The 14,656-nt window shown below is 45.3% G+C and overlaps 3 long non-coding RNA genes across 10 annotated transcripts in view; 2 read left to right on the plus strand and 1 right to left on the minus strand.

The window, feature by feature from the left end:
- Window positions 1–14,656, minus strand: part of LOC125745365 (uncharacterized) — a 175,462-nt gene that overhangs the window by 81,959 nt on the left and 78,847 nt on the right. For all 6 annotated transcript variants that reach the window (XR_007398648.1, XR_007398650.1, XR_007398647.1 and 3 more), the window contains one exon: window positions 9,322–9,363. This is a non-coding gene — a long non-coding RNA (uncharacterized LOC125745365). The remainder of the gene's footprint in view (window positions 1–9,321; window positions 9,364–14,656) is intronic.
- Window positions 1–14,656, plus strand: part of LOC125745366 (uncharacterized) — a 64,996-nt gene that overhangs the window by 8,541 nt on the left and 41,799 nt on the right. The gene's annotated exons all lie outside the window — the stretch shown is intronic.
- Window positions 6,744–9,265, plus strand: LOC125745367 (uncharacterized). Its single transcript, XR_007398654.1, has 2 exons — window positions 6,744–7,209; window positions 7,312–9,265. It is a non-coding gene; the product is annotated as an uncharacterized LOC125745367 (long non-coding RNA).

A 14,656-nucleotide genomic window follows, 5' to 3' on the forward strand; every position in this document is an offset into this window, starting at 1 on the left:
GGGTCAGGGTCCTGACGGGTATTCCGGGTACTTTGGGACACTACGTGCGTCGAAGGCAGCTTTGTGGTTTGGTCTTGTGCTGGGTGGGGGTGCCTACCTTCTTCTGTGGCCCTGGGTTCGGCTTCCTGGAAAGTGGGGTGGGCCCTTTTCACGGCCCCCCTCTACTTCCCGCTCCCCCTCAGCACTACTGGTGGTCGCATGCCGGGGGGTCAGAATGGGGGGGGTGTCGCTGCTACTCCCCACATCAACTATTAGCACATCCATGGACAAATCGCTACACTCACACACAAGCATAAATACATACATATATAGGTATGCATCCACACTTACCTGTACACCCCACACATGTAGATACACATACACAACCAATAGCAGACACGTTGTTTTTCTTTGTTTATTTTTTGTGTTTTTTTTTTTGTTTGAAATAGAAATTAAAAATAAAGCAGTCCTCCGCAGAGGAGGGGTGGTGGAGGGAATATATATGTAGATATATAAAATAATTGTCTCACAACTAGGGTGACATACCTTGCCTGCTAACTGAATTTTAGTGCTCCTTAGTTATCCATACTGACCATCTAGTCTCTGTCACGGGAGATCGCGGGCAGAGCGGCGATCGTGCGTGCAGGCGGGCAAGGACAGGCAGACAAGCAGAAATCGGGGCAAAGTACGGGGTTTAATCGGGGACACGGAACTACGAACACTGACTGACATCAATGACGGACGAAGGACTCAGGTAAGACACGGACTGAAATACACAGGACTGAGCAAATGAACTAGATACAGCTGGGTACAATCGGGAGAAAACACGTGGGTAATCAGGGGGCGTGGCACACAGGAGGAGCGGACGAGCCGGGCATGACAGAACCCCCCCCCCCCAAAGGCGCGCTACTCCGGGCGCGCCAAGGAAGGGGGCGACGGACGGGACGAGGCAAAACAGGACCTGAAAAACAAGAACAGAATCAACGCAGGACGGGGAACAGGACCGAAGCACAAAACATGGCAAGAGACAGAACGTAGGACAGGAGCTGACAAAGGGCTGGGAAAGCGGAGAGACAGATCTGTCAAGGGAGATCGCGGGCAGAGCGGCGATCGTGCGTGCAGGCGGGCAAGGACAGGCAGACAAGCAGAAATCGGGGCAAAGTACGGGGTTTAATCGGGGACACGGAACTACGAACACTGACTGACATCAATGATGGACGAAGGACTCAGGTAAGACACGGACTGAAATACACAGGACTGAGCAAATGAACTAGATACAGCTGGGTACAATCGGGAGAAAACATGTGGGTAATCAGGGGGCGTGTCACACAGGAGGAGCGGACGAGCCGGGCATGACAGAACCCCCCCCCAAAGGCGCGCTACTCCGGGCGCGCCAAGGAATGGGGCGACGGACGGGACGAGGCAAAACAGGACCTGAAAAACAAGAACAGAATCAACGCAGGACGGGGAACAGGACCGAAGCACAAAACATGGCAAGAGACAGAACGTAGGACAGGAGCTGACAAAGCGGAGAGACAGATCTGTCACGGGAGATCGCGGGCAGAGCGGCGATCGTGCGTGCAGGCGGACAAGGACAGGCAGACAAGCAGAAATCGGGGCAAAGTACGGGGTTTAATCGGGGACACGGAACTACGAACACTGACTGACATCAATGACGGACGAAGGACTCAGGTAAATCACGGACTGAAATACACAGGACTGAGCAAATGAACTAGATACAACTGGGTACAATCGGGAGAAAACACGTGGGTAATCAGGGGGCGTGGCACACAGGAGGAGCGGACGAGCCGGGCATGACAGAACCCTCCCCCAAAGGCGCGCTACTCCGGGCGCGCCAAGGAAGGGGGCGACGGACGGGACGAGGCAAAACAGGACCTGAAAAACAAGAACAGAATCAACGCAGGACGGGGAACAGGACCGAAGCACAAAACATGGCAAGAGACAGAACGTAGGACAGGAGCTGACAAAGGGCTGGGAAAGCGGAGAGACAGATCTGTCACGGGAGATCGCGGGCAGAGCGGTGATCGTGCGTGCAGGCGGGCAAGGACAGGCAGACAAGCAGAAATCGGGGCAAAGTACGGGGTTTAATCGGGGACACGGAACTACGAACACTGACTGACATCAATGACGGACGAAGGACTCAGGTAAATCACGGACTGAAATACACAGGACTGAGCAAATGAACTAGATACAACTGGGTACAATCGGGAGAAAACACGTGGGTAATCAGGGGGCGTGGCACACAGGAGGAGCGGACGAGCCGGGCATGACAGAACCCTCCCCCAAAGGCGCGCTACTCCGGGCGCGCCAAGGAAGGGGGTGACGGACGGGACGAGGCAAAACAGGACCTGAAAAACAAGAACAGAATCAACGCAGGACGGGGAACAGGACCGAAGCACAAAACATGGCAAGAGACAGAACGTAGGACAGGAGCTGACAAAGCGGAGAGACAGATCTGTCACGGGAGATCGCGGGCAGAGCGGCGATCGTGCGTGCAGGCGGACAAGGACAGGCAGACAAGCAGAAATCGGGGCAAAGTACGGGGTTTAATCGGGGACACGGAACTACGAACACTGACTGACATCAATGACGGACGAAGGACTCAGGTAAATCACGGACTGAAATACACAGGACTGAGCAAATGAACTAGATACAACTGGGTACAATCGGGAGAAAACACGTGGGTAATCAGGGGGCGTGGCACACAGGAGGAGCGGACGAGCCGGGCATGACAGAACCCTCCCCCAAAGGCGCGCTACTCCGGGCGCGCCAAGGAAGGGGGCGACGGACGGGACGAGGCAAAACAGGACCTGAAAAACAAGAACAGAATCAACGCAGGACGGGGAACAGGACCGAAGCACAAAACATGGCAAGAGACAGAACGTAGGACAGGAGCTGACAAAGGGCTGGGAAAGCGGAGAGACAGATCTGTCACGGGAGATCGCGGGCAGAGCGGCGATCGTGCGTGCAGGCGGGCAAGGACAGGCAGACAAGCAGAAATCGGGGCAAAGTACGGGGTTTAATCGGGGACACGGAACTACGAACACTGACTGACATCAATGACGGACGAAGGACTCAGGTAAATCACGGACTGAAATACACAGGACTGAGCAAATGAACTAGATACAACTGGGTACAATCGGGAGAAAACACGTGGGTAATCAGGGGGCGTGGCACACAGGAGGAGCGGACGAGCCGGGCATGACAGAACCCTCCCCCAAAGGCGCGCTACTCCGGGCGCGCCAAGGAAGGGGGTGACGGACGGGACGAGGCAAAACAGGACCTGAAAAACAAGAACAGAATCAACGCAGGACGGGGAACAGGACCGAAGCACAAAACATGGCAAGAGACAGAACGTAGGACAGGAGCTGACAAAGCGGAGAGACAGATCTGTCACGGGAGATCGCGGGCAGAGCGGCGATCGTGCGTGCAGGCGGACAAGGACAGGCAGACAAGCAGAAATCGGGGCAAAGTACGGGGTTTAATCGGGGACACGGAACTACGAACACTGACTGACATCAATGACGGACGAAGGACTCAGGTAAATCACGGACTGAAATACACAGGACTGAGCAAATGAACTAGATACAACTGGGTACAATCGGGAGAAAACACGTGGGTAATCAGGGGGCGTGGCACACAGGAGGAGCGGACGAGCCGGGCATGACAGAACCCTCCCCCAAAGGCGCGCTACTCCGGGCGCGCCAAGGAAGGGGGCGACGGACGGGACGAGGCAAAACAGGACCTGAAAAACAAGAACAGAATCAACGCAGGACGGGGAACAGGACCGAAGCACAAAACATGGCAAGAGACAGAACGTAGGACAGGAGCTGACAAAGGGCTGGGAAAGCGGAGAGACAGATCTGTCACGGGAGATCGCGGGCAGAGCGGCGATCGTGCGTGCAGGCGGGCAAGGACAGGCAGACAAGCAGAAATCGGGGCAAAGTACGGGGTTTAATCGGGGACACGGAACTACGAACACTGACTGACATCAATGACGGACGAAGGACTCAGGTAAATCACGGACTGAAATACACAGGACTGAGCAAATGAACTAGATACAACTGGGTACAATCGGGAGAAAACACGTGGGTAATCAGGGGGCGTGGCACACAGGAGGAGCGGACGAGCCGGGCATGACAGAACCCTCCCCCAAAGGCGCGCTACTCCGGGCGCGCCAAGGAAGGGGGTGACGGACGGGACGAGGCAAAACAGGACCTGAAAAACAAGAACAGAATCAACGCAGGACGGGGAACAGGACCGAAGCACAAAACATGGCAAGAGACAGAACGTAGGACAGGAGCTGACAAAGGGCTGGGAAAGCGGAGAGACAGATCTGTCACGGGAGATCGCGGGCAGAGCGGCGATCGTGCGTGCAGGCGGGCAAGGACAGGCAGACAAGCAGAAATCGGGGCAAAGTACGGGGTTTAATCGGGGACACGGAACTACGAACACTGACTGACATCAATGACGGACGAAGGACTCAGGTAAGACACGGACTGAAATACACAGGACTGAGCAAATGAACTAGATACAGCTGGGTACAATCGGGAGAAAACACGTGGGTAATCAGGGGGCGTGGCACACAAGAGGAGCGGACAGCCGGGCATGACAGTCTCGATACACCCATATATATTTATTTTTGGGAAAATGGTGGGGTGCATGGGATTCCGCCGTCTGCCAGCGGTGGGGAGCTCGTACCCTGACCACTTCCTCACTTTTAATGTACCGCAGTTTTGAATTGCACACACTTCTGTTCACACACACATTCATACATACCGACATGTACATACATTACACACACACACATTGAGCGGGGGGGGCAGATGGGGGCCTGAAGAGGGCCCCTTTTATTCTCCCTCTCTGGGCCCTTGGAGGGTGTGGTGGGTGGTCCCGGGGGGGGGTTTGGAGAGTACCCGGAAAACCTGCCTGGTCCTTGACCCCCAGTGGCACATCCTTGATGATAATACGTTGTTGTAAATTTGTATTATATGAAGGTTGATGTTGCTATTTATTGTTATTGTTGTTATCATAACTGCAGCTGTACTTATCATTTTTGATAAAAAATGAAAAAAACATTTTTGATTTGAAAAAAAAAACAGTCCTCCGCAGAGGAGGGGTGGTGGAGGGAATATACATGTAAAAAAAAATAATTATTATATGGAGGTTGGTGTTGCTATTTATTGTTATTGTTGTTATCATAACTGCAGCTGTACTTATCATTTTTGTTATTGCTATTACTATTGTTATTGGCTCTAGTTGTTTTTCTTTTTATTTATTTTTATTATTTTTATTTTCTTTTTGTTTTTCTTTGTTTTTGTGTTTTTTTTTCTTCATAATGGAAATTTTATGTAAAGTAGTCCTCCGTAGAGGAGGGGTGGTGGAGGGAATATGCATGTAAAAAAAAATAATTGTCACGCAACAGGGGTGACATATATCTCCCTGAGCCTGTGCAGTTTGTCGGGTGTTATGGGTGGTCCCGAAGGGGTCTGACCCCCTCTGCTGGTGGTGGGCTGGGTTGGTGCGTGAGTTGTGTCACTGTGGGTCAGGGTCCTGACGGGTATTCCGGGTACTTTGGGACACTACGTGCGTCGAAGGCGGCTTTGTGGTTTGGTCTTGTGCTGGGTGGGGGTGCCTACCTTCTTCTGTGGCCCTGGGTTCGGCTTCCTGGAAAGTGGGGTGGGCCCTTTTCACGGCCCCCCTCTACTTCCCGCTCCCCCTCAGCACTACTGGTGGTCGCATGCCGGGGGGTCAGAATGGGGGGGGTGTCGCTGCTACTCCCCACATCAACTATTAGCACATCCATGGACAAATCGCTACACTCACACACAAGCATAAATACATACATATATAGGTATGCATCCACACTTACCTGTACACCCCACACATGTAGATACACATACACAACCAATAGCAGACACGTTGTTTTTCTTTGTTTATTTTTTGTGTTTTTTTTTGTTTGAAATGGAAATTAAAAATAAAGCAGTCCTCCGCAGAGGAGGGGTGGTGGAGGGAATATATATGTAGATATATAAAATAATTGTCTCACAACTAGGGTGACATACCTTGCCTGCTCACTCAATTTTAGTGCTCCTTAGTTATCCATACTGACCATCTAGTCTCTGTCACGGGAGATCGCGGGCAGAGCGGCGATCGTGCGTGCAGGCGGGCAAGGACAGGCAGACAAGCAGAAATCGGGGCAAAGTACGGGGTTTAATCGGGGACACGGAACTACGAACACTGACTGACATCAATGACGGACGAAGGACTCAGGTAAGACACGGACTGAAATACACAGGACTGAGCAAATGAACTAGATACAGCTGGGTACAATCGGGAGAAAACACGTGGGTAATCAGGGGGAGTGGCACACAGGAGGAGCGGACGAGCCGGGCATGACAGAACCCCCCCCCCAAAGGCACGCTACTCCGGGCGCGCCAAGGAAGGGGGCGACGGACGGGACGAGGCAAAACAGGACCTGAAAAACAAGAACAGAATCAACGCAGGACGGGGAACAGGACCGAAGCACAAAACATGGCAAGAGACAGAACGTAGGACAGGAGCTGACAAAGCGGAGAGACAGATCTGTCACGGGAGATCGCGGGCAGAGCGGCGATCGTGCGTGCAGGCGGGCAAGGACAGGCAGACAAGCAGAAATCGGGGCAAAGTACGGGGTTTAATCGGGGACACGAAACTACGAACACTGACTGACATCAATGACGGACGAAGGACTCAGGTAAATCACGGACTGAAATACACAGGACTGAGCAAATGAACTAGTTACAGCTGGGTACAATCGGGAGAAAACACGTGGGTAATCAGGGGGCGTGGCACACAGGAGGAGCGGACGAGCCGGGCATGACAGAACCCCCCCCCAAAGGCACGCTACTCCGGGCGCGCCAAGGAAGGGGGCGACGGACGGGACGAGGCAAAACAGGACCTGAAAAACAAGAACAGAATCAACGCAGGACGGGGAACAGGACCGAAGCACAAAACATGGCAAGAGACAGAACGTAGGACAGGAGCTGACAAAGGGCTGGGAAAGCGGAGAGACAGATCTGTCACGGGAGATCGCGGGCAGAGCGGCGATCGTGCGTGCAGGCGGGCAAGGACAGGCAGACAAGCAGAAATCGGGGCAAAGTACGGGGTTTAATTGGGGACACGGAACTACGAACACTGACTGACATCAATGACGGACGAAGGACTCAGGTAAGACACGGACTGAAATACACAGGACTGAGCAAATGAACTAGATACAGCTGGGTACAATCGGGAGAAAACACGTGGGTAATCAGGGGGCGTGGCACACAGGAGGAGCGGACGAGCTGGGCATGACAGAACCCCCCCCCAAAGGCGCGCTACTCCGGGCGCGCCAAGGAAGGGGGCGACGGACGGGACGAGGCAAAACAGGACCTGAAAAACAAGAACAGAATCAACGCAGGACGGGGAACAGGACCGAAGCACAAAACATGGCAAGAGACAGAACGTAGGACAGGAGCTGACAAAGGGCTGGGAAAGCGGAGAGACAGATCTGTCACGGGAGATCGCGGGCAGAGCAGCGATCGTGCGTGCAGGCGGGCAAGGACAGGCAGACAAGCAGAAATCGGGGCAAAGTACGGGGTTTAATCGGGGACACGGAACTACGAACACTGACTGACATCAATGACGGACGAAGGACTCAGGTAAGACACGGACTGAAATACACAGGACTGAGCAAATGAACTAGATACAGCTGGGTACAATCGGGAGAAAACATGTGGGTAATCAGGGGGCGTGGCACACAGGAGGAGCGGACGAGCCGGGCATGACAGAACCCCCCCCCAAAGGCGCGCTACTCCGGGCGCGCCAAGGAAGGGGGCGACGGACGGGACGAGGCAAAACATGACCTGAAAAACAAGAACAGAATCAACGCAGGACGGGGAACAGGACCGAAGCACAAAACATGGCAAGAGACAGAACGTAGGACAGGAGCTGACAAAGGGTTGGGAAAGCGGAGAGACAGATCTGTCACGGGAGATCGCGGGCAGAGCGGCGATCGTGCGTGCAGGCGGGCAAGGACAGGCAGACAAGCAGAAATCGGGGCAAAGTACGGGGTTTAATCGGGGACACGGAACTACGAACACTGACTGACATCAATGACGGACGAAGGACTCAGGTAAGACACGGACTGAAATACACAGGACTGAGCAAATGAACTAGATACAGCTGGGTACAATCGGGAGAAAACACGTGGGTAATCAGGGGGCGTGGCACACAGGAGGAGCGGACGAGCCGGACATGACAGTCTCGATACACCCCTATATCTTTTTTTTGGGAATATGGTGGGGTGCATGGGATTCCGCCGTCTGCCAGCGGTGGGGAGCTCGTACCCTGACCACTTCCTCACTTTTAATGTACCGCAGTTTTGAATTGCATACACTTCTGTTCACACACACATTCATACACACCGACATGTACATACTTTACACACACACACACTGAGCGGGGGTGCAGATGGGGGCCTGAAGAGGGCCCCTTTTATTCTCCCTCTCTGGGCCCTTGGAGGGTGTGGTGGGTGGTCCCGGGGGGGGTTTGGAGAGTACCCGGAAAACCTGCCTGGTCCTTGACCCACAGTGGCACATCCTTGATGATAATACGTTGTTGTAAATTTGTATTATATGAAGGTTGATGTTGCTATTTATTGTTATTGTTGTTATCATAACTGCAGCTGTACTTATCATTTTTGATAAAAAATGAAAAAAACATTTTTGATTTGAAAAAAAAACAGTCCTCCGCAGAGGAGGGGTGGTGGAGGGAATATACATGTAAAAAAAAATAATTATTATATGGAGGTTGATGTTGCTATTTATTGTTATTGTTGTTATCATAACTGCAGCTGTACTTATCATTTTTGTTATTGCTATTACTATTGTTATTGGCTCTAGTTGTTTTTCTTTTTATTTATTTTTATTATTTTTATTTTCTTTTTGTTTTTCTTTGTTTCTGTGTTTTTTTTTCTTCATAATGGAAATTTAAAATAAAGTAGTCCTCCGTAGAGGAGGGGTGGTGGAGGGAATATGCATGTAAAAAAAAATAATTGTCACGCAACAGGGGTGACATATATCTCCCTGAGCCAAGTTTAGTGCACCTTAGTTATCCAACCTGACCATCTAGTCTCGATACACCCATATATATATGTGTGTATATATATATATATAGATATTTTTTCTTTTTTTTGTGTTTTTTTTTTGCAATCGACAATAAAAATAACGCAGTTCTCCGTGAAGGAGGGATGGTGGATGGAATATATATATACATATATATAAAATAATTGTCACACACCTGGGGTGACATGCCTTGCCTGCTCCCCCAATTTTAGTGCACCTTAGTTATCCAACCTGACCATCTAGTCTCGATACACCCATATATATATGTGTATATATATATATATATATATATATATATATATATATATATATATATATATATATATATATATATATATATATAGATATTTCTTCTTTTTTTTGTGTTTTTTTTTGCAATGGACAATAAAAATAACGCAGTTCTCCGTGAAGGAGGGATGGTGGATGGAATATATATATACATATATATAAAATAATTGTCTCACACCTGGGGTGACATGCCATGCCTGCTCCCCCAAGTTTAGTGCACCTTAGTTATCCAACCTGACCATGTAGTCTCGATACACCCATTTATATGTATATATATATAGATTTTTTTTTTGTTTTTTTTTTTCGCAATGGAAAATAAAAATAACGCAGTTCTCCGTGAAGGAGGGATGGTGGATGGAATATATATATACATATATATAAAATTATTGTCACACACCTGGGGTGACATGCCTTGCCTGCTCCCCCAATTTTAGTGCACCTTAGTTATCCAACCTGACCATCTAGTCTCGATACACCCATATATATATGTGTATATATATATATATATAGATATTTCTTCTTTTTTTTTTCGCAATGGACAATAAAAATAACGCAGTTCTCCGTAAAGGAGGGATGGTGGATGGACTATATATATACATATATATAAAGTAATTGTCACACAATTGGGGCGACATGCCTTGCCTGATCCCCCAGTTTTAGTGCACCTTAGTTGTCCATACTTACCATCTAGTCTCGATACACCCATTTATATGTATATATATAGATTTTTTTTTTGTTTTTTTTTCGCAATGGACATTTAAAATTAAGCAGTCCTCCTTAAAGGAGGGGTGGTGGAGGGAATATATATACATATATATAAAATATTTGTCACACACCTGGGGTGACATGCCTTGCCTGCTCCCCCAATTTTAGTGCACCTTAGTTATCCATACTGACCATCTAGTCTCGATACACCGATATATATATGTGTATATATATATATATATATATATAGATATTTCTTCTTTTTTTGTGTTTTTTTTCCGCAATGGACAATAAAAATAACGCAGTTCTCCGTGAAGGAGGGATGGTGGATGGAATATATATATACATATATATAAAATATTTGTCACACACCTGGGGTGACATGCCATGCCTGCTCCCCCAAGTTTAGTGCACCTTAGTTATCCAACCTGACCATCTAGTCTCGATACACCCATATATATATGTGTATATATATATATATAGATATATATATATATATATATATATATATAGATTTTTCTTCTTTTTTTGTGTTTTTTTTCGCAATGGACAATAAAAATAACGCAGTTCTCCGTGAAGGAGGGATGGTGGATGGAATATATATATACATATATATAAAATAATTGTCACACACCTGGGGTGACATGCCTTGCCTGCTCCCCCAATTTTAGTGCACCTTAGTTATCCAACCTGACCATCTAGTCTCGATACACCCATATACATATGTGTATATATATATAGATATTTTTTCTTTTTTGTTTTTTTTTTCGCAATGGACAATAAAAATAACGTAGTTCTCCGTGAAGGAGGGATGGTGGATGGAATATATATATATACATATATATATCAAATAATTTTCACACACCTGGGGTGACATGCCGTGCCTGCTCCCCCAAGTTTAGTGCACCTTAGTTATCCAACCTGACCATCTAGTCTCGATACACCCATATATATATATGTGTATATATATATATATATATAGATATTTCTTCTTTTTTTTTTTTCGCAATGGACAATAAAAATAACGCAGTTCTCCGTGAAGGAGGGATGGTGGATGGAATATATATATACATATATATAAAATAATTGTCACACACCTGGGGTGACATGCCATGCCTGCTCCCCCAAGTTTAGTGCACCTTAGTTATCCAACCTGACCATCTAGTCTCGATACACCCATTTATATGTATATATATATAGATTTTTTTTTTGTTTTTTTTTTTCGCAATGGAAAATAAAAATAACGCAGTTCTCCGTGAAGGAGGGATGGTGGATGGAATATATATATACATATATATAAAATTATTGTCACACACCTGGGGTGACATGCCTTGCCTGCTCCCCCAATTTTAGTGCACCTTAGTTATCCAACCTGACCATCTAGTCTCGATACACCCATATATATATGTGTATATATATATATAGATATTTCTTCTTTTTTTTTTTCGAAATGGACAATAAAAATAACGCAGTTCTCCGTAAAGGAGGGATGGTGGATGGACTATATATATACATATATATAAAATAATTGTCACACACCTGGGGTGACATGCCATGCCTGCTCCCCCAAGTTTAGTGCACCTTAGTTATCCAACCTGACCATCTAGTCTCGATACACCCATATTTATATGTGTATATATATATATATATATATATATATAGATATTTCTTCTTTTTTGTGTTTTTTTTCGCAATGGACAATAAAAATAACGCAGTTCTCCGTAAAGGAGGGATGGTGGATGGAATATATATATACATATATATAAAGTAATTGTCACACACCTGGGGTGACATGCCTTGCCTGCTCCCCCAATTTTAGTGCACCTTAGTTATCCAACCTGACCATCTAGTCTCGATACACCCATATATATATGTGTATATATATATATATATATATATATATATATATATATATATATATATATATATATATATATATATATATATATATATATATAGATATTTCTTCTTTTTTTGTGTTTTTTTTTGCAATGGACAATAAAAATAACGCAGTTCTCCGTGAAGGAGGGATGGTGGATGGAATATATATATACATATATATAAAATAATTGTCACACACCTGGGGTGACATGCCATGCCTGCTCCCCCAAGTTTAGTGCACCTTAGTTATCCAACCTGACCATGTAGTCTCGATACACCCATTTATATGTATATATATATAGATTTTTTTTTTGTTTTTTTTTTTCGCAATGGAAAATAAAAATAACGCAGTTCTCCGTGAAGGAGGGATGGTGGATGGAATATATATATACATATATATAAAATTATTGTCACACACCTGGGGTGACATGCCTTGCCTGCTCCCCCAATTTTAGTGCACCTTAGTTATCCAACCTGACCATCTAGTCTCGATACACCCATATATATATGTGTATATATATATATATATAGATATTTCTTCTTTTTTTTTTTCGCAATGGACAATAAAAATAACGCAGTTCTCCGTAAAGGAGGGATGGTGGATGGACTATATATATACATATATATAAAGTAATTGTCACACAATTGGGGCGACATGCCTTGCCTGCTCCCCCAGTTTTAGTGCACCTTAGTTGTCCATACTTACCATCTAGTCTCGATACACCCATTTATATGTATATATATAGATTTTTTTTTTGTTTTTTTTTCGCAATGGACATTTAAAATTAAGCAGTCCTCCTTAAAGGAGGGGTGGTGGAGGGAATATATATACATATATATAAAATATTTGTCACACACCTGGGGTGACATGCCTTGCCTGCTCCCCCAATTTTAGTGCACCTTATTTATCCATACTGACCATCTAGTCTCGATACACCGATATATATATGTGTATATATATATATATATATATATATATATATATATATATAGATATTTCTTCTTTTTTTGTGTTTTTTTTCCGCAATGGACAATAAAAATAACGCAGTTCTCCGTGAAGGAGGGATGGTGGATGGAATATATATATACATATATATAAAATAATTGTCACACACCTGGGGTGACATGCCATGCCTGCTCCCCCAAGTTTAGTGCACCTTAGTTATCCAACCTGACTATCTAGTCTCGATACACCCATATATATATGTGTATATATATATATATATAGATATATATATATAGATATTTCTTCTTTTTTTGTGTTTTTTTTCGCAATGGACAATAAAAATAACGCAGTTCTCCGTGAAGGAGGGATGGTGGATGGAATATATATATACATATATATAAAGTAATTGTCACACAACTGGGGCGACATGCCTTGCCTGCTCCCCCAAGTTTAGTGCATCTTAGTTATCCAACCTGACCATCTAGTCTCGATACACCCATATATATATGTGTATATATATATATATATATAGATATTTCTTCTTTTTTTGTGTTTTTTTTTTCGCAATGGACAATAAAAATAACGCAGTTCTCCGTGAAGGAGGGATGGTGGATGGAATATATATATACATATATATAAAGTAATTGTCACACACCTGGGGTGACATGCCTTGCCTGCTCCCCCAATTTTAGTGCACCTTAGTTATCCAACCTGACCATCTAGTCTCGATACACCCATATATATATGTGTATATATATATATAGATATTTCTTCTTTTTTTTTTTCGAAATGGACAATAAAAATAACGCAGTTCTCCGTAAAGGAGGGATGGTGGATGGACTATATATATACATATATATAAAGTAATTGTCACACAATTGGGGCGACATGCCTTGCCTGCTCCCCCAGTTTTAGTGCACCTTAGTTGTCCAACCTGACCATGTAGTCTCGATACACCCATTTATATGTATATATATATAGATTTTTTTTTTGTTTTTTTTTTTCGCAATGGAAAATAAAAATAACGCAGTTCTCCGTGAAGGAGGGATGGTGGATGGAATATATATATACATATATATAAAATTATTGTCACACACCTGGGGTGACATGCCTTGCCTGCTCCCCCAATTTTAGTGCACCTTAGTTATCCAACCTGACCATCTAGTCTCGATACACCCATATATATATGTGTATATATATATATAGATATTTCTTCTTTTTTTTTTTCGAAATGGACAATAAAAATAACGCAGTTCTCCGTAAAGGAGGGATGGTGGATGGACTATATATATACATATATATAAAGTAATTGTCACACAATTGGGGCGACATGCCTTGCCTGCTCCCCCAGTTTTAGTGCACCTTAGTTGTCCATACTTACCATCTAGTCTCGATACACCCATTTATATGTATATATATATATATAGATATTTCTTCTTTTTTTTTTTCGAAATGGACAATAAAAATAACGCAGTTCTCCGTAAAGGAGGGATGGTGGATGGACTATATATATACATATATATAAAGTAATTGTCACACAATTGGGGCGACATGCCTTGCCTGCTCCCCCAGTTTTAGTGCACCTTAGTTGTCCAACCTGACCATGTAGTCTCGATACACCCATTTATATGTATATATATATAGATTTTTTTTTTGTTTTTTTTTTTCGCAATGGAAAATAAAAATAACG

Source organism: Brienomyrus brachyistius, chromosome 6 (assembly GCF_023856365.1).
Source record: "Brienomyrus brachyistius isolate T26 chromosome 6, BBRACH_0.4, whole genome shotgun sequence".
In the NCBI taxonomy this organism is placed as follows: domain Eukaryota; kingdom Metazoa; phylum Chordata; class Actinopteri; order Osteoglossiformes; family Mormyridae; genus Brienomyrus; species Brienomyrus brachyistius.